We start from the raw sequence: 18,776 nt of genomic DNA on the forward strand, positions 1-18,776 counted from the left end.
AGTTACATCTTTGTGGATTCAGTAAATATATTTGGCAAATAGAATAGCTGGGCCTCTATGTTAACAATCTTTTCTGTCCATTCTTAACATCTTGTTTTGAGTGCCGAGGATAATTTTATTTTGGCATCTAAGCCCCTAATACCATGCAGTCATGAGACTGTTTCTCTTGTGATTTGAAGCCCATAAGCTTACTTATATATGGAAACTGCAGTTATCCCATAATAGAAAGGATATCGTGGCACTTTTTCTGGGTATCCTGTGCATTTTGGCTCATGTAACTTTTAAAAAAACCTTCTGGAAGCTACTGGTAGGATTTCTTCAACCTAGCCACACAGACCCAGTTGTTCAGGGACTGCTGCTACCAGGCATCATAACAAATATGTATTTTGGTAACATAACTTAAATTTTATAATGCTTTCTGTGATAAGAGAAAAAATGTGCAGTATTTCCCACTTGATCAGAACCATAACAGATTTATGTAAACATAACCTTATATAGTCTTCTTTTTGTGTTTGACCTTGAGATACCCAGTGATGATGTTGAAGATTGTTGGTTGCAAGACAAGTTTGAGCTACAAAAATTAATTGTATTTTTAAACAATTTTAGATTGTTTTATATTAACTTGGGACATCATTAAATTTTTGATTGTTAAAATACCACTTACATGCTACACAAATTTTGCTATTTTGCTAACATCAGTGGCTACTTCTAACATTTACCTCTATTCTACTGGAATACGTATTTTATGTTAATAAGGTTTTTAATCTAGCTGGAGATGCTTCCAGAAATTTAGTCCACATTCTATCATTGTCTTGTAGCCTTAAACTCTTTCTTCATTCACATCTACTTTGTGTTATGCCCTGCTCTCTTCTACCTATATCAGATGAATATTTATCCCTTTCTCCCTTGTAAGGCTAAATTCCCTTAAGCCCCCACCTTGACTATACCATGTGCAGTGGTATTGGTGTCCTTACTTTACTGCCTTTCCTTGGGCCTTGCCTTGACTACTGCTATCCATCCATCTTCACTGGCTTCTGATTTGCATCAGGTCTCTGTTTCTCTTTAAATATATAAAATTAAAAACAATGTTTTTGTTTTATTTTTGTGAGTCTGGTTTCCTTTCCTTTTGGTCTGTTATTTTACTTTACTCCTGCCTTTTACTTCAAAATTCCTTATGAAAGTCTGTCTTAAGCATTGTTCAGTTCTTAATGCTTTCTGCTCTGATTCCTGTTTCTCTTTTAGTTCCCTCTGACATGGGAAGCCTGGTACTGTGTCTGGCACATGTGTCATGGATGCTCAGTACGTAGTCGCTGATTGAATGAAAGCTATTCCATGAAACCAGTTACATTCATGTTCACCAGTGACCTTTCGCTGACCACATTCAGTAACCTTTCCCTGGTTCTCATTCTATTTAACCAATTGAAACACTTTTTTTCCAAGTCTTTCTCTCCTTTTTAGAAATGTTCTTTGGTTTATTTTTGCTTCTGTGATATTGTCCTTTCTTGGTCCCATCCCTACCTCTGGCTACTTCCTTCAGTTTCAGTCACTGATTTCTTTTGGCTAAATACTTTTTCATGAAGATGTTTCTCAAAATCTTCAGTTCTCCTCAGTGTCAGACCTCTGAAGTAATATCTTCCAGTCTTTTGGTGTCATCTTTTGGCTCCTGTGTCTTTATCTGACATCCATCTAGAGCTCCAGACTTTATCAATGATCCAGACATTTCCCTGTGGATGTCCCTTTGATCTCAAATTCAGTTTCTCCAAAAGCCTTAATATCTTCAGATTTTTTTTAGTTTTTCTGTTTTTATTTTTTCTTAGGAGTGTTAGTGGTGGAAAGTAGGGAGGATTATCTTACTGTTTGGGTGAAGGAAGAGCCCTTGGGCTCAACTTTCCTATGTGAAGATTTTCAAGCAAACTCTTAGTTTTAATCCCATGTCTGACACTGCCTTAAGTGGTACCTAGTGTCTTGAAATCCGAAGTCATTTCAGATTGCCTATGTGATGGATTGTTTTGTTCCCCTTAGGTTCAGAGTCCCTTCTTGCAGTCACTTAGGTAGAAGCTTTCTCTGCGCATTTACTATGCATCTGTCTGCTTTTGCCTTCCTAACCTTTTCTGAAATCTCTTGCCTGCTATGTCTGGCCGTTTTTGCATTGCTCTAAAGAAATACCTGAGGCTGGGTAATTTATAAAGAAAAGAGGTTTCATTGGCTCACAGTTCTGCAGGCTTTACAGAAAGCATGGCACCAACATCTGCTCGGCTTGTGGTGGAAATCATAGCAGAAGGCAAACAAGGAGCAGACATGTCCCATAGCAAGAGCAGGAGTGAGAGAGAGGGGAAAGCTGCCACACACTTCTAAACAACCAGATCTCACCAGAACTCACTCGCTATTGCAAGGACAGCACAAAGCCATCCATGAGGGTTCTGCGCCCATGACCCAGACACCTCCCGCCAGGCCCCTCCTCCAACACTGGGGATTATATGTCAGTGTGAGGGGCAAACATCCAAGCTGTATCACCAGTTATATCTGTTCTCGTCTTGTCTTTGTACTTATAACTAAAAACAACAACAAAATAACACACCCTTGCCGGCCGGGCGCGGTGGCTCATGCCTGTAATCCCAGCACTTTGGGAGGCCGAGGCGGGCGGATCACAAGGTCAGGAGATCGAGACCATCCTGGCTAACACGATGAAACCCTCTCTCTACTAAAAATACAAAAAATTAGATGGGCGTGGTAGCGGGCGCCTGTAGTCCCAGATACTTGGGAGGCTGAGGCAGGAGAATGGCGTGAACCCGGGAGGTGGAGCTTGCAGTGAGCCGAGATCGTGTCATTGCCCTCCAGCCTGGGCGACAGAGCCAGACTATATCTCAAAAAAAAAAAAGTCTGCCATGTATATTCTATACAGAATGACAAATCCAAGGAGCTGAATATTTCCATTTCTTAAATTTCATTTGAGTAAATCCTACTTGTATAAGTGTATTTTGCAAAAAAAAAAAAAAAAAAAAAAACAAACAAACAAAAACACCCTTTCGCTGTCATTTTAGAGTATTTAGTTCAAAAGAAAAAAATCAATGTGTATATTCTATGCACAGTGTTAAACGGAATTTATATCCCTTTGTATATAGTTGAAAAAAGCAAATCTCAAATTAAGTCACTTGACACAACTCCCACTGGTAATGAACAGAGGCAAGAGAATTTAGAGAGAATGATTCTTCCCATTCGTGTACTGAATTTATAAGCTATAGTCATAAACTTCATTTATCAAAGAAATCCTATTAAAACATAAAAAGAACTATGGCAGTAAGTCTTCTTCCAGAAATGAACCATGAGCTAAATAAGATTATTATATCTGGACCACAGGTTGTAGATTCTCCAACCCAGTCCTCAATACATTGATGATTATTATGCATATTCTCCATAGCTTGGCATCTGTCTTATATAAAATCTACCACTGGTCCCAATTTAGGAGTGGTGCTCATTACTAATCAGACAACTTTGGTGAAGGATTTACCATCTTTTAAGAGGAAGTATTTGGTGTATGCCTGTGATATTCCTGTAAATAAAATGAAATTAATAAGTATCAACTTAATGCACATCAGTATCAGATGTTTATGACACATAACACTTATTTCTAATAAGTAAATCACTTACTACAAAGAACCATATTTTTTGTTGCCACTGTTTAATAATTGACATGTGGAAATGGAAGAATTGTAGCTCAAGAATATTTCACTGAGGAAGAATGATCACTAATTGTTCTTTACATTAATGCCTGTATTTACAATACAGAATTATATAGTAAGATGAATATTTTAAATATATGCATCTGTTCATATTTTGATTTTATGTAGCTCCTCTTTCCTTATTAGATTTTCAACTCTTTCTCAGTGAGAGTAAAATGGTAGTCAAATTTAAATGTGTTAACTGTTGTCTTGGTTAGAGGGAAATTAATTATTGAACTGATTTTTAAAATATTTATGGCTTTAGTGTATGCTTGCTATCTTTGTTTGTTGTTGTTGTTGTTGTTTTGAGACGGAGTCTCGCTCTGTCGCCCAGGCTGGAGTGAGTGCAGTGGTGCGATCTCGGCTCACTGAAATCTTTACCTCCCGAGTTCAAACGATTCTCTTGCCTCACCCTCCCGAATAGCTGGGACTACAGGCATGTGCCACCATGCTCGGCTAATTTTTTGTATTTTTAGTAGAGATGGGGTTTCACTGTGTTAGCCAGGATGGTCTGGATCTCCTGACCTTGTGATCTACCCGCCTCAGCCTCCCAAAGTGCTGGGATTGCAAGCATGAGCCACTGCACCCAGCCTGTTTGTTTTCTAACAGACAGGTCTTGCTATATCCAGCTGGCCTCAAACTCCTGGGCTCAAGCAATTCGCTCACCTCAGTCTCCTGAGTAGCTGGGACTACAGACAGGCATACACCATTGCTCCCAGTGCTTGCTGTCTTTTTTTCTCAGGAATGAAAATAGTTGTAGCAATATCATGTCAGTTTAACGTACAGATTTTTATACGTCTCTTTTTCAAACATAAAAGTGCCCCCACCCCAACAATAATTGTACTTGCAACCCCGCATATAAATAGATTACAGCAAAGTTTTCCCTGTTGATGTTGGGAATGATTTGCCCGGAGCTTCCCAGTCAGCCACTGTTCTCTGCCCCTGCCATTCCTGGCACCTCCTTGGAACAGTTTTGAAATTACATGTGTAATGATGGAAAGAACACAGTCTTTGTAACCAGATATGCCTGGACTTCAATCCTAGATCTTCCAGGTGGTAGCTTGGTACCTTTGGGAATGTATTTAACCTCTCTGAATTCTGGTTTATTGACCTGTAGTGGGGTGGGTCCTTATTTCACAGAGGTGTTTTAGAATTAACTGAGATAACATGTTAAGTATTGTACAATGCCTGACACAGAGAAGGTACTTGGTAAAATGATTGCCTTCTTGCCATATAGTCTGACTAAAACTTAGAGATACTGTGAATCGTTGCTTGAAAATGGTGGTGATTTATTCTGGGTGAATAGTATAGAAGGCAGATATTTGAAATATTGATTCTGCATGATGTTTGAGAAGAAGGTATGTACAAGAAGGCATACCATATTTAACTTTAGCTGGAAGTCAAAATCTTGCCTCTTGATTGCTTCTGAAAAAAAAAGTGTGTGCTATTGGAGTGCCCAAAATGGAAAATGCGCTGTGTGTTACTGCGCTATCCAGATGACCAAATGGACTGCCAGGGCTTAAGCCTATCATTGTGGCTGATGGTAGTCTGGGGACTTGACATCTTGTAGTTATTGAATTGATTGTGTTGTAAGGTATCTGGTTTGATTTGCAGTCACTTCAACTATGGTGTACCTGGAATAGTCCTACATTGTGGTATGAGGGAGTATCTTATCAAAATGAAAACTGAATATGAAGGATCATGTATGTACTCTAGATTTTTATGAGAAAATTTGCCTTTACAGGTGTCAGATACTGATTCTGGAACACAAGAGTAAGCCCCAGAAAGCTCTCAGAGAATCAAAAGCATTTATTATTCTGGCCCAGTGCTTTTGCTGAAATACTTACATCGTAAAAGGAGGGAATGGCTTTCCTCCCATTCCTTTTCTTGTTCTTTTCTCTTCTCTCTTTATATACCTGCCCTGGTTGATTTGATTTCTGCCTGCGTCTTGGCCAATGACTAGCTCATATATGTTCCTTTAGCCCAGCATATATCCTGAGCTTCAGGGTGATAAAGCCTGCTATTTCATGGACCTCTCCTCTCAGCTAAAGTTTGACATACTCAAAGTTGAATTCATTTTATTTTAGCTTTCTGCTGTTTCTAGAAGTACCACCACACTACCCAATCTTGACACCTGGGAATGAATCTAGTATTTTATCCCCCTTCCCATTGAACTAAGGCCCATCAACAGCCCTTGCTTCATAGCCATACCCATGATACTGTATAACTCATACTTTTCTTATTTAGATCAGCAATTTCACCCATATTTTTTCTCTGATACATGTGAGAGGTAACTGTTTTGGGTCACCTGTGGGTAAGGGTACTTATTTTAATAGTACGTGTAACTACATCTCTTTATCAAAAATTATATGTATTTGAAAACAGTGAAAGTAACACTCCAGATATAACTTTGATTCTATACCAGAACATTTTTAGAAGGTAAAATTTTAGCTTTTAAAATAATCTTAGTAATAAGTTATTAATTACATCTTAGAACTGATCATAACACTGATGTGTGATGATATAAGACTTGCATATAGCTTATTGTTTTAAACTATAACCAGCTGCATTCAGGCAAAATAGTTGCCCACCTACCTTACCTGTTGTCATTTTCTAGTGAAAAGAATAATTCTGTGATAACGATCTAATGTTATCTTTGAAGTAAAATTATTTTAATAATAGGAGTATAAACAATTCATCTTTACAACTTAACATTAGTTGTAAAATCCATTTATTGAAAAATATTGACATGAATATGTATCAGTACTCACTAAGGAGTTAATCAGACAACCCACCACAATGAAACTGTTTATAAAGGTACTGATTTTGATTTAAGATTTTAACATCAGCCTGTAATCCCAGCACATTGGGAGGCTGAGGTGGGTAGATCACTTGAGATCAGGAAATGGAGACCAGCCTGACCAACATGGTGAAATCCTGTCTCTATTAAAAATACAAAAATTAGATGGGCGTGGTGGGCGTGTGCCTGTAATCCCATTTACTTGGGAGGCTGAGGTAGAAGAATGGCTTGAATCTGGGAGGTGTAGGTTTTGTGAGCTCAGATTGTACCACTGCACTCCAGCCTGGGCGACAGAGCAAGACTCTGTCTCAAAAAAAAAAAAGGGCTTTATTCCCAAAATTGGGAATTTCAAGTATTGGTGGTGGAATTTCAACTTTTGGCAAAATTTCCAAGTAATATGTGGCAGCCAGATGTCTTAGTAGAACATTAACTAGAAATATTTTATAAGGAGCGGGTTTTAGTTTATGAATGCCAAATTTTAGTTACCGTTAATAACTTCAGTAATAGTCCTACTCATGATGAAAGTATGTAAGATTATTGTTTACCTACACCCTGTGGTGTCAAGGAAGACATAGGATGTTTGGGATATACACTGGAAGAACATAAATGTAATTTCCATCCTGAAAAACTTGGATTGTAGAAGAAATTTTCCAGGCAAAGAGAGCAAGGGATAAGTCCCAGCGGTAGGAATAGCATTGTGCAAAGATACACAGTAGTGTGAGAGAGAGAAAGGTAGGGAGGGAGAGAAGAAGGAGGAGATAGTGAATAGTAATGCTTATGAAGACAGTAGGCATTGCAAGCATTGTGAGTGGTCAGAGATGAAACTGGAGAAAGCCATGGGGGCTAGATCCACCAAGACCTTGAAGGCAATGCCAGGGAGCTTGGATTTTATCCTGATGACAATGCTCAGCCATTGGAGGGCTTTAAGAATGATCATATTTGGCTTCTAGAAGATTGCTGTGGTTTTTGTCTGGAGAATAGAGTGGAAAATAACAGATATGGTAGCAACAAATCCAGTTAGGCCACTGATAACACTGTTCTAGGGGTGAGGTTATGGTGATGGTGTCCTGACGTTTTCTCTGACTTTAACAAGTGGGAATTTTAAACTTTATAGAAGGAAGAAAGGAGACATAGCATAGCCAAGTTCAGTTTGGAATGTTTTGAGTTTGAGGTCCAGTGAAGCATCCAGGTATGGAGATAGATGTCTGGTTGATAGTTTAGGAATCTGAGCTAGGGATGCAAATCTGAGGATCATCGTCTGAATATTTGAGTCTGTGGGCAAGAGATTTCATAAGAGCATGAAGGAAAAGCTGATATAGGCTGGAAATTGGAGGAGCATGATATATGAGGAATGGCTACAAGAAGTGAATGTGAAAGAGATGAAGAGAGTATTCAGAGAGTAAGAAGGGAAACCTCAGAGTGATGCTGTGGAATCTAAAGGAAGAATGGTTTTCAGGAAGAGATTCCATCTCACATTCTGCAGACACATCATTTAAGATCAGGACAGAAGAACAGTCCATTGGATTGATTAGTCATTAGAATGGTGCCTCTGAAAGGTCATGGTTAGGATTACTGGGGAGGCAGCCCAATTGTTGGGACTTAGGAAGTGATTGGGAGCAAAGGGAAAGAAATGGGGAGGATTTCTAAGGAGGTTAGTAATGAGGACAGAGGAGGAGGCTGTCTCTGGATATACTTTTGAATGGTGGAAGCTCACGGAAGGGCCAGATCAGCAACTGAGGTTCCTCGGTGAGGGACACCGAGGATTATGAACTGGTGCTCTGGTGAAGGAATTAGCTTTGGGAGGTGGAATTGTTTCTCCTTTTTGCAAGGGTCAGTGAAGGAAGTGGGCTAGATGCTGCTGCTGCTGTTGTTGCTATGGCTGTTGTGATGTAAGTAGTGACAGGACTGTGAGGGAGTGTCTCTCTGAAAAACAAGGCTTTCTGAGCTCTTCTGAAGTACTCTTTCTGATACTCTTCTGAGCAAGTGAATGGGATAGTCGAAGGGATGGCTAAAAGGATGCGAGAAGGGTTTGAAATAGCTGCTGTGAAAAATGGGAAAAGGTTGCAGACTGATTTTAAGCTGAGGCTGTAAATCATGAATGATTGGCACCCTGAATCTGTATAGCTCTGCATATCCCTGCAGAGTTTTTAAGTGAGACTCAAGTCACCTATTTGGAAAAGAGAAATCTGGAGTTTTCTGGATAGGGGTGACCAAGGGACAAAAGAAAGAGACTTTGAGGTAATTGGCCATATTTGAGATCTAGATAGAGAAGATAGGAACATTTTTTGGAACTGAAAGGGACAGAGTAAGAATCAGGGCAGAAGCTGTGATGAGGCAGGAGAACTGGTGTGATGGGTACACCTAGGACAATTGGGTAAGGGAGCTGAAAAGATGAGCAGGTGTGAACGCGGGGGAATGCCTGAGATGCAGAGCCCGAAGCAATGCAGTTATGGGTCAGGACAAGGGCGAGGATTAGCCAAAGGGCAGGGAAGTGGGGAGTCGAAGTGGAGGGCATTGGAGTTGAGAGTGCCAAGGAACCCAGGTGGGGTGGGGAGTCAGGGTGGTCTAAAGGGTTGTACTTGGTGTGCACAGTGAAGCCAAAGCCTGTGGTAGAAAGGAGGACCAAGCCAGGTGCTAGAGACAGTAAAGGAAGAATTACTTGGCCATTCCATGTTTTCTACTCAGATGCTTTGAAAAAATTGACAGGTAATCGTACATATCCATGCTGTACTGAGTGATATTTTGATACACATATATAATGTGTAATTATCAAATCAGGGTAATTAGCATATCCATAACCTCAAACATCTATCATTTCCTAGGAAGACTCAATGTTTTTTCTTTTAGCTATTTAAAAATACACAATAAATAATTGTTAACTGTAGTTGCCCTGAAGTGCTATATAACTCTAGAATTTATTCCTTCTATCTAGCTTTAATTCTGTATCCACTAATCAACCTCTTTTTATCTCCCTCTCCTCTACCCTTGCCAACCTCTAGTAACCACCATTCTACCTCTGAGACCAAATGTTTCAGCTTCCATATGTGAATGAGACCATGCAGTATTTCTTTCTCTGCTTGACTTATTTCATTTCACATAGTGTCCTCCAGGATCATCTACATTGCTGCGAATGATGGAGTTTCATTCTTTTTTTATGGCTGAATAGTATTTCATTGTGTGTACATAAACCACATTTTCTTTTTCCATTTGTCTGTTCATGGACACTTAGGTTAATTCCATACTTGGCTGTTGTAAATAGTGCTGCAATAAACATGGGTGTGCAGATATGTCTTTGACATACTGATTTCCTTTTCCTTAGATGTGTATTTAGAAGTGGGATTGCCGGATCCCATGGTAGTTTATTTTTGGTTTTTGGAGCAACCTCCATACTGTTTTCCATAATGATTGTACCAATTTATATTCCCACCAACAGTGTATAACAGTGTCCTTTTCGCTACATACTCACCAGCATTTGTTACTTTTTGTCTTTGTGATAATAGCCATTTTAACTGGGGTGTGATATCTCATTGTGGTTTTGAAGTGCATTTCCTGGATAATTAGCAATGTTGAACATATTTCATGCACTTGTTGACTATTTGTGTGTCATCTTTGATAAATGTCTATTCAGATTAATTGCCCATTTTTATTTCTTCAAATTATTTTAATAGTTTGAGAGCACAGGTGGTGTTTGGTTATATGGATAAGTTCTTTAGTGGTGATTTCTGAGATTTTGGTATACCCGTCACCCAAGCAGTGTATACTGTACCCAATATGTAGTATTTTATCCCTCATTCCCCTCCCACCCTTTCCCCCAAGTCTCCAGAGTCCATTATTATCATTCTTATGCCTTTGCATCCTCTTAGCTTAGCTTTCACTTATAAGTGAGAACATACGATGTTTGGTTTTCCATTCCTGAGTTACTTCACTTAGAATAATGCTCACCAACTCCATCCAAGTTGCTGCAAATGCCATTATTTCATTCCTTTTTCTGGCTGAGTAGTATTCTACGGTATGTGTACACACAGACACACACACGTATAATACACACACACAAACACACACACATGCATTTTCTTTATCCACTTGTTGGTCGATGGGCATTTAGGCTGGTTCCATATTTTTGCAATTGTGAATTGTGCTGCTATATAAACATGTGAGCACAGGTGACTTTTTCATATAATGACTTCTCTTCCTCTGGGTAAATACTCAGTTGTGGGATTGCTGGATAAAATGGTAGATCTTCTTTTAGTTCTTTAAGGAATCTCTGTACTATTTTCCATAGTCATTGTACTAGTTTACAATCCCACCAGCAGTGTAAAAGTGTTCTCCTTTCACTGCATCCATGTCAACATCTATGATTTTTTAATTTTTTAATTATGGTCATGTTTGCCATAATTAAATATTGTGGTATTGCAATTGTGGTTTTAATTTGCATTTCCCTGATAATTAGTGATGTTGAGCATTTTTTCATGTTTGTTGGCCATTTGTTTATCTTCTTTTGAGAATTGTCTATTCATGTGCTTAGCTTACTTTTTGATGGGATTATCTGTTTTTTTTCTTGCTGATTTGTTTGGATTCCTTATAGATTCCGGATATTAATCCTTTGTCAGATGCACAGTTTGTGAAGATTTTCTCCTACTCTGTGGGTTATCTGTTTGCTGATTATTTCTTTTGCTGTACAGAAGTTTTTTAGTTTAATTAGATCTCATGCATTTATCTTTGTTTTTGTTAGATTTGCTTTTGGGTTCTTGGTGATGAATTCTCTGCCTAAGCCAATGTCTGGAAGAGTTTTGTGGATGTTATCTTCTAGAATTATTATGGTTTCAGATATTAGATTTAAGTCTTTGATCCATCTTGAGGTGATTTTTGTATAAGGTGAGAGATGAGGATCCAGTTTCATTCTTTGACATGTGGCTTGCCAATTATCCCAGCACAATTTGTTGAATAGGCTGTCCTTTCCCCACTTTATTTTTGTATGCTTTGTTGAAGATCAGTTGGCTGTAAGTATTTGTCTTTGTTTCTGGGTTCTCTATTCTGTTCTTTAGTCAACATACCAGTACTATGCTGTTTTGGTAACTATAGCCTTGCAGTGTAGCTTGAAGTCAAGTGAAGTGATGCCTCCAGATTTGTTTTTTTGTTGTTGTTTATTTTTTGCTTAGTCTTGCTTTGGCTATGTGGGCTTTTTTTTGTTCCATATAAATTTTAGGATTTTTTTTTCTAGTCCTATGAAGAATGATGATGGTATTTTGATGGGAATTGCATGAAATCTGTAGATTACTTTTGGCAGTATGGTCGTTTTCATAATATTCTACCCATCCATGAGCATGGGATGTGTTTCCATTTGTTGGTGTCATCGATGATTTCTCTCAGCAGTGTTTTGTAGTTTTCTTTGTAGAGATCTTTCACCTCCTTTGTTAGGTATACTCCTAAGTTTTTTTTGTTTTTGTTTTTGTTTTGTTTTTTTTTGGTTTTTTTTTGCAGCTGTTGTAAAATGGATTGAGTTCTTGATTTGTTTCTCAGTTTGGTCGTTGTTGGGGTATAGCAGTGCTCCTGATTTGTATACATTGATTTTTTTATCCTGAAATTTTCCTGAATTCATGTATCAGATGTAGGAGCTTTTTGGATGAGTCTTCAGGGTTCTCTAGAAACACGATCATATCATCAGCCAACAGAGACAGTTTGGCTTCCTGTTTACCAATTTGGACCCTTTATTTCCTTCCCTTGTTTGATTGCTCTGACTAGGACTTCCAGCACTATATTGAATAAGAGTAGTAAGAGTACCATTCTTGTCTTGTTCTAGATCTTAGAGGAAAAACTTCTAACTTTTCAACATTTACTATGATGTTAGCTGTGGATTTGTCATATGTGGCCGTTATTTCATTGAGGTGCATTCCTTATGTACCTATTTGTTGAGAGTTTTTATCAAGAAAGGATATTAAATTTTATTAAATGTTTTTCTGTCTCAGATGATCAAAAGGTTTTTATTCTTCATTCTGTTGATGTAATGTTTCTTGCATTGTATATGTTGAATTGTCTTTGCATCATTGGGATAAATTCCACTTAATTACGATATATAATCTTTTTTATGTACTGTTGGATTAATTTTGCTAGTATTTTATTGAAGATTTTTGCATCTTGTTATTCTAGGATAATGGCCTGTAGTTTTCTTTTGTGTGTGTTTGTGTGTCTATGTCTGGTTCTGGTATCAGGGTAATGATGGCCTTGCATGGCCTTGAATGATGAATTTTTGAAGAATTCTGTCTCCTTCAGTTTTTTGAAATAGTTTGAGAATAATTGGTGTTCTTTAACAGTTTAATAGAATTCAGCTGTGAGGCTGTGTAGTCTTGGGCTTTTCTTTGTTGGGAGACTTTTTATTACTTATTCAACCTTGGTACTAGTTACTGGTCTGTTCAGGTTTTCTATTTTTTTTCTTGCTTCAATTTTGGTAGATTGTGTATGTCTAGGAATGTATTCATTTCCTCTAAGTTTTTTTTTTATTATTTGTTGGTATATCATCATTCATAAAAATTTCTGATGAGCCTTTGTATTATGGTGGTATCAGTCATGTCTCCTTTTTCAATTCTGATTTTACTTGGGTCTTTTTTCTTAGTCTGACTGATGGTTTATTAATTTTGTTTTTATAAAACACTGACTTTATGTTTCATTGCTCTTTTGTATTATACTTTAGTCTGAATGTCATTTATTTCTGCTCTGATTGTTGTTTTCTCCTAATTTGGGAGTCGGCTTATTCTTGCTTTGCTAGTTTCTTGAGGTGTACTGTTAGGTTGTTTATTTGAAATAATTTTTTTATGTTGATGTTGCTGTCAGCTTCCCTCTTCTGCTTTTGCTGTATCCTATAGGTTTCTGTGTATTGTGTTTCTACTTTCATTTGTCGAAACAAATGTTTTAATTTTCTTCTTTTTTCATTGGTCATTCAGGAGCATATTTAATTTCCATGTATTTGTACAGTTTCCAAAATTTCTTTTGTTATTGATTTCTAGTTTTATTCCATTGTGGTTAGAAAAAATACTGGCTATGATTTTGATTTTTTAAAAAATATGTTGAGACTTAATTTGTGGCCTGAAATATGGTGTGTTCTGAAGAATATTCCATTTGCTGGTGAGAAAAATGTGTATGCTATAGCTGTTAGATGAAATGTTGTATAAATGTTTGTTAGGTCTATAGTGAAATGTAATCTGCTATTTCCTTAAGTGTTTTTTTTTTTTTTTTTTTTTGTGGTCTAGATATGTCCAAAGTTGAGAGTGGGATTTTGAAGTTTACAGCTATTATTATATTGGGGTCTACCCCATTGGATCTAATACTATTTGTTTTATATATCTGGGTGTTCCTGTCTTGAGTGCATGTATATTTACAGTTGTTACATCCTCTTGTTGACTGGGTCCCTTTATCCTTATATAATGATCTTCTTTATCTCTTTTTGCAGTTTTTGACTTGTGGTCTGTTTTTGCTTCCATTTGCATGGAATATCTTTTTCCATCCATTTACTTTCATTCTGTGTATGTCTCCATATGTGAAGTGAGTTTCTTGTAGGTAGCATATAGTTGAGTCCTGTTTTTTTAATCCATTCAGCTAATCTATATCTTTTCATTGGGGAATTTAACCATTTACATTTGTGGTTATTATTGATAGGTATTATTGTCATTTTGTTAATTTCTGATCATTTTGTGTATACATTGTTCCTTTCTTATTGTTTATCTTTGGTGGTTTTCTATCATGATAAGGTTTGATTACTTTATCTCACCTATGTATCTTCTCTATCAGTGAGCTTTATACTTTTGTAGTTTTATGGTAGTAGATATTGTTTTGCTTCCAAATGTGGGACACCCTTGAGCATTTCTTTAAAGTCTATGTAGTGGTGATGAATTTTCTCAGTTTTTGTTTGTCTGGAAGGGACTTTATTTTTCCTTCATTTCTGAGGGATAGCTTTGCTGGGTATAATGTTTTTAGTTGAGTTTTTTTTTTTTTCTTTCAGCAACTTGAACGTATCATTCTATTCTTTTCTTGCCAATAAGGTTTCTGCTAAGATATATGCTGTTATTCTGATGGAGATTCCTTTGTATGTGACTTGCCATTTTTCTCTATTTTTAGAAATCTCTATTTGTTGACTTTTGACAGTGTGACTGTAATGTGCCTCAGAAAGGACCTTTCGAGATTGAATCTATTTGGGGACTTTTGAGCTTTCTGGATCTAGATGTCTAAATTCTTCCAAGACTTAGAAAGTTTTTAGCTATTATTTCATTAAATAGGGTTTCTATGCCTTTTCCTATCTCTTTTCCTCCTGGGCTTTCCTTATTCCTTTTTATTTTCTAATTGGATCATTTAAAAAAGCCTTTCTTCAAGTTCAGAAGTTTTTTCTGCTTCATCTAATCTATTATTGGTACTTTCCATTGCATATTTTATTCACTGATTTTTTTCAGCTTCAACATTTGTTTGGTTCTTTATTGTGACACCTGTCTTGTTGACTTTATCATTCATATCATAATTAGTTTTTCTGATTTTATTGAATTGTCTATCTGTATTTTTTTGTATCTTGCTGAATTTACTTAAGATTTTTATTGTTAATTTCTTTTTAGGCATTTCATAGATTTTCTTTTCTTGGTTTTCTGTTACTGGATAATTATTGCATTCCTTTGTGTTACATTTCTTGCTTTTTCATGTTTCTCGTGTCCCTACTTTGTTACCTATGCATCTGGTGGAATAAGTACCTCCTTCAATTTTATGGAGTAGCTTTTGTAGGGAAAGATTTTTTCTTGCAGATGTGATACATGGTGTCTGGCTTTGGATTTGGTTCTAGGTAGGCACAGTAGTGTAGTCACAGTATGATTTTTTTTTTTTTTTTTTGGCTGTCATCAACATCTGTGAGTGCCTCAGTGGCCTAGACTATGTGGGTCTGTGGAGGCAGTGAGATGGCTTTGGTTTTGCTGGGGGCAGGATCATCAGTGACAGTAGTCACCTAGCAGGCCTGTTCCCAGTTTCTGAGTGGTGTGTGTATACCATTCAGCTCCACTGATGAAAGGGGCACAGTCACTGGTAGTGTCAGACTCCTGGCAGCCTGTTTTGGGGCCCTGTGGTGACGGTGCACATGTGATGCTTAGCAGTTTCGGGGCAGGGCAACATTATCTGCACGTTGACCTTGTTTACTGTACCCGTTGCCACAGCACCTATCACGTGCTACAGGCTGCTTAAGGAGGTGACAAAATAATGCTAATTAGACTTGCAAAAAAGTTCAGACATCACTAGAATGTAGGTACCATGAAAGCCAGGATTTTGGTACATTTGTCACTATTGCATCTAAATGCCTAGAATAGTGTCTTGTTGATTCTTTATTGAATGAATCAATACTTTAAAGTTTACATTGAACCTAACTGCTTTTTCGTTTACCTAGTTTTAGCCTGTTCATTTGGGACTGTATTCCCCAGAAACATTGTTTCAAATTCTCTAAATTTTGAGAACCCAAATCCTAGTTTCACCTTTTTGTCTCTCCTTCAGCTTTTCTCTCCTTTCACTTTACTGAGGTCAGAGCCATTTGTTGAACCTTACTGTCTTTTCACTTACAAAATTTATAAGGCTTCAGCCACTCTCCTTGCCACTTTACTTGGCAGAGAAAATGTCCTTCTCTCCAATGCTAATACTTTGTCTTTATTAGAAGTATTAGAAATTATATTGTTCTCTTCATATCATCACCTCCTTCCTTTCCTTCTGGAACCTGTCATCCATCTCTTTATACCATAGTCACTCCCTTTCCAACAAGTATAGAGCTGATTCACAAAACAGTAAGTTCTGTCTTGGAACTTAAAATGTCTTTTGTCTTTCCTTCCTTCTAGTTAAACATCTCTGAAAAGGTTTCCCATCTACTTATGACTATTCATATTTCCTTGTTAGCTACTCACTGTTTAGCACCTCAAGTTTTGGACTGAACACATGAATTCTTGAACTGTTATGACTGTTTCTCCTGCATTCTTAAGGCTTTTCCATTTCTTCATTTATTACTCTAACAAACATTTGAGCATCTCTTATTATCAGGCATGTTTCAAGGTGGTAGAGATACTGCAGTGAATAAAATAGACAAAAACCTTTGGCCTTAAGGATATTACATCCTTAAGGAAGAAACACATATTAAATGTTGTAGGTGTGTGTTGTGTGTGTATTTACTATAATAGTAAGTACAAGAAGAAAAATAAAACAGAAGGAGGATAGGCAGTTTTACAGTGGAGGAGTCTGCTATTTTAGATCATGCTGAGAGAATTTTCACTGGTGAGATGGTTTTCAAGTAAAGGCCTGAAGGAGGTGAGAGAGAGTGAGTTCATCTGGGGGATGAACATTCTAAGTAGAGAGAGGAGTAAAGGCAAATTCCCAAGGTGGGTGTGTGCCTGATGTTTTTGAATATGAATGAGGAAGACAGTCCTCATCTTTCTTGAGCTAACAGTGGCATTTGACATTCTTGACTCCCGTCTGCCTTTTGAAGTGTTCTTTGTTTCTTTGGAGATCTCTGGTATTCTATAGAGACTAACCTGGTCTGGTTTTGACCTCCATCTCTTTCACTGGTTTCTTCTTTTCATTGTTTTTGCCTTTTTATCTTTTTTTCCATAGGGATCTTTTTGTTTTTTCCTCTTTTTTTCCTGCTCACATTGTATATTGCCAGACTGCATTCTTAAAATGTGCCTCTGTTTATCAGACATCTCAACTTGTGTATCACAAGGGACCAAAAATTTCACATTTGACAACTAAATAGTTTGTTGCCCTACCTGCCTCTTACCCAGAGCCCTAATTCTCACCTCCCTTTCTATTTTCCATGTCCATTTGTTTGGCTTACCTACTCAAATTGTTGTCTAATTTAGAGAACTCAGTTATCTGTGACCATGTTATTCTTCACCCACCACTTCTAACTGGTCATCTTATCGAACTCTTTATCCTCTGTGCTCCAATCTTTTTCAACCATATCCCTGCCATAGTAAACATATTCCAAACTTCTGTGTCTTTGTGCATACCATGGCTTGTGTCTAGAATATTCTTAACACTCTTCAGAATTAAGCTCAAATGTTATCTTCTATGCAAAGAAGATGGTTTCTCTACATCCCCACTCATTATGTCTTCCATTGTGTACATATCTCTTGTAAGCCCTCTACAGTGATACTAATATAATGAGTATCTTCCTAGCTTGTAAGCTCCTTGAAGACCTCAGCTAAATCTTATTAATCAGTATACATAATATTTTCCTGTATTTTGTTGTGTTGGGCCCCAGCATAGCAAAGAGAGTAGATAGAGAAATGCATTTGGACTAAAAGTACTGCATTACAACATATTGAACATGAGGGAAAAACATTGAAAATTCCAAAGATACATATGCCTTCATCAGTAACATTCATATAGTATATACATAATACCAAAATCTTGGAGAGCAGCTAGAATGAACATTTTGTTAATGTTTGCCTGAATCCTGAGTGCTTTCATTCTACTCATTCATTGCTACAATGGTAGACAGTCCTGTTGGCAGACAGATGTAGGGCCCGCATAATGAGGGCCTGTAGGCAGGCTGAACTTGTCTAGGCTGAGGGTGAAGAACAACTGCTTTAGATCAATCTTAAAATTTTAATTCTTTGTTATTTAATTTATTGCAGGTGTTTACTTTGAATAGCAGTGTATTTTTACTGCTAGTTTTGTTTCTAAATTCAGAAACTTTTTTGTTGTTGGTGTTTTAATTACTAATACACGTTTCTCATAAGATTATGAGGGAAAAATTAAGCAACTAAAACATTTAAGGGAACTAAAAACTACTCTTTAGTAAACTTATAGGGATCCTGGAATAGCAAAGAAGCAGACAGTTGAGGGGAAGGAGAAACAAGTGATTTTAAAAAAATATATTTACTATTTTAAAAAGGTTAAATATAAAGTCTTTCATTAGTTTCACAAAATGTATCTTCCTCATTTGGAAAGCAACCTCTTACGCTTTGAAAGGAATGAGCAAGTTAAAATAATAGGGAGATAAATACATTTTTGACAAAAATTACTTTTTTGAGATTTTAATGATGTTAAAAGTGGTAATCTTGTTCATTTTTCTTCTTTTAAATCACTGCCCAGATTATATAAGACTCTTTTGCAAATTTCTGAAGCATTTTAAGGATGTTTATGATATTTTAATGAACCGCCTGTAGTTTGCTTTCTTCAAGTGGCTACATAGGAAGAGCAGCCGCTTTAGTCACTGTTCTTTTCACGTTCCAGTGCTCTTTTTGAGCTGG

At 37.1% G+C, this 18,776-nt stretch overlaps 1 protein-coding gene across 1 annotated transcript in view; it reads left to right on the forward strand.

Annotated features, from left to right (window-relative positions):
- Positions 1 to 18,776, forward strand: part of CRYBG3 (crystallin beta-gamma domain containing 3) — a 124,313-nt gene that overhangs the window by 23,064 nt on the left and 82,473 nt on the right. The gene's annotated exons all lie outside the window — the stretch shown is intronic.

Source organism: Theropithecus gelada, chromosome 2, assembly GCF_003255815.1.
Source record: "Theropithecus gelada isolate Dixy chromosome 2, Tgel_1.0, whole genome shotgun sequence".
Lineage (NCBI taxonomy): Eukaryota > Metazoa > Chordata > Mammalia > Primates > Cercopithecidae > Theropithecus > Theropithecus gelada.